Source organism: Lupinus angustifolius, chromosome LG08 (assembly GCF_001865875.1).
Source record: "Lupinus angustifolius cultivar Tanjil chromosome LG08, LupAngTanjil_v1.0, whole genome shotgun sequence".
NCBI classification, from domain to species: domain Eukaryota; kingdom Viridiplantae; phylum Streptophyta; class Magnoliopsida; order Fabales; family Fabaceae; genus Lupinus; species Lupinus angustifolius.
In genome coordinates this window covers 1,513,508-1,516,199 of record NC_032016.1, presented here as the reverse complement: position 1 = coordinate 1,516,199, position 2,692 = coordinate 1,513,508, and the positions used below count along the sequence as shown (strand labels likewise).

Here is a 2,692-nt window from a genome sequence, read left to right as displayed (position 1 = left end):
TCCTCATCCTCATCCTCATCCTAATCCTAATCCTCTCCCTCATCCGCATCCTCATCAACATCCTCATCCCCATCCTCATCCTCATCCTCATCCTCATCCCCATCCTCATCCTCATCCTATCCTGATCCTATCCTCCTTCTCATCCTCATCCTATCCTCATCCTGATCCTCCTCCTCCTCCTCCTCCAATTCCTCATCCTATCCTCTTCCTCATCCTATCCTCATCCTCATCCCCATCCTCATCCTCATCCTCATCCTCATCCCCATCCTCATCCTCATCCTCATCCTCATCCCCATCCTCATCCTCATCCTCATCCTCATCCCCATCCTCATCCTCATCCTCATCCTCATCCCCATCCTCATCCTCATCCTCATCCTCATCCCCATCCTCATCCTCATCCTCATCCTCATCCCCATCCTCATCCTCATCCTCATCCTCATCCCCATCCTCATCCTCATCCTCATCCTCATCCCCATCCTCATCCTCATCCTCATCCTCATCCCCATCCTCATCCTCATCCTCATCCTCATCCCCATCCTCATCCTCATCCTCATCCTCATCCCCATCCTCATCCTCATCCTCATCCTCATCCCCATCCTCATCCTCATCCTCATCCTCATCCCCATCCTCATCCTCATCCTCATCCTCATCCCCATCCTCATCCTCATCCTCATCCTCATCCCCATCCTCATCCTCATCCTCATCCTCATCCCCATCCTCATCCTCATCCTCATCCTCATCCCCATCCTCATCCTCATCCTCATCCTCATCCCCATCCTCATCCTCATCCTCATCCTCATCCCCATCCTCATCCTCATCCTCATCCTCATCCCCATCCTCATCCTCATCCTCATCCTCATCCCCATCCTCATCCTCATCCTCATCCTCATCCCCATCCTCATCCTCATCCTCATCCTCATCCCCATCCTCATCCTCATCCTCATCCTCATCCCCATCCTCATCCTCATCCTCATCCTCATCCCCATCCTCATCCTCATCCTCATCCTCATCCCCATCCTCATCCTCATCCTCATCCTCATCCCCATCCTCATCCTCATCCTCATCCTCATCCCCATCCTCATCCTCATCCTCATCCTCATCCCCATCCTCATCCTCATCCTCATCCTCATCCCCATCCTCATCCTCATCCTCATCCTCATCCCCATCCTCATCCTCATCCTCATCCTCATCCCCATCCTCATCCTCATCCTCATCCTCATCCCCATCCTCATCCTCATCCTCATCCTCATCCCCATCCTCATCCTCATCCTCATCCTCATCCCCATCCTCATCCTCATCCTCATCCTCATCCCCATCCTCATCCTCATCCTCATCCTCATCCCCATCCTCATCCTCATCCTCATCCTCATCCCCATCCTCATCCTCATCCTCATCCTCATCCCCATCCTCATCCTCATCCTCATCCTCATCCCCATCCTCATCCTCATCCTCATCCTCATCCCCATCCTCATCCTCATCCTCATCCTCATCCCCATCCTCATCCTCATCCTCATCCTCATCCCCATCCTCATCCTCATCCTCATCCTCATCCCCATCCTCATCCTCATCCTCATCCTCCTCCTCCTCCTCGTCCTCATCCTATCCTCATCCACATCCTACCCTCCTCTTCATACTCATCATCTTCCTTATCCTATCTTTGTCCCCATCCTCTTCCTATCCTCATCCTCATCATATCCTCATCCTAATCCTCCTCCCCATCCTCATCCCCATCCTCATCCTATCCTAATCCTAATCCTCATCCTCATCTCCTCATCCTAACCTCATCCTCCTCCTCATCCTATCCTCATCCTCATCCTATCCTCGTCCTCATCCTATCCTCGTCCTCATCCTCATCCTACCCTCCTCTTCATCCTCATCCTCTTCCTCATCCTATCTTCGTCCTCATCCTCATCCTATCCTCTTTCTCATCCTCATGCTATCCTCTTCCTCGTCCTCATCCCCATACTCATCCTCATCCCATCCTAATCTACGTCATCATCCTCATTCTCATCCTCATGCTCATCCTCATCTTCATCCTCGGGCTCAGTCTCATTCTCATCTTCGTCCTCACCCTCATCCATCCTCATCCTATCCTCATCCTCATCCTNTTGTTTTATTTCAGGAAAATGGATCAACATATCAATATCCAAATTGATTTCATGGGTCCATTCCCATCGCTGTTTTCAAATGAATATATCTTGGTGGCTGTTGACTATGTTTCTAGATGGGTAGAAGCATTAGCAACACCAAAAGTTGATGGAAAAACAGTTATAAAATTGCTGAAAAAAGACTATTTTTACCCGCTTTGGAACACCAAGAGTTCTCATAAGTGATGGGGGATCTCATTTTGTAAACCCCCACTTACGCAAGGTTTTGGAATTTTATAACGTAACACATAAGGTAGCATCACCTTATCACCCACAAACGAATGGGCGTGATGAAGTATCCAACAAAGATTTGAAAAGAATTTTAGAAAAGACAGTCTCTTCCTCAAGGAAAGATTGGTCTCAAAAGTTGGATGATACTTTATGGGTATATAGAACTACATTTAAATAACCAATAGGCCAAACTCCATACCAATAAGTTTACAGCAAAGCTTGTCATTTACCAGTTGAATTGGAGCATAAAGCCTATTGGGAACTTAAGTTTTTAAATTTTGATTTAAATGATGCAGGAACAAAACGAAAAAATC

The 2,692-nt window shown here is 48.2% G+C and overlaps 1 protein-coding gene across 1 annotated transcript in view; it reads left to right on the top strand.

Annotated features, from left to right (window-relative positions):
• The window catches only part of LOC109353800 (CASP-like protein 4D1), a 7,275-nt gene that overhangs the window by 3,603 nt on the left and 980 nt on the right, over positions 1–2,692 (top strand). The gene's annotated exons all lie outside the window — the stretch shown is intronic.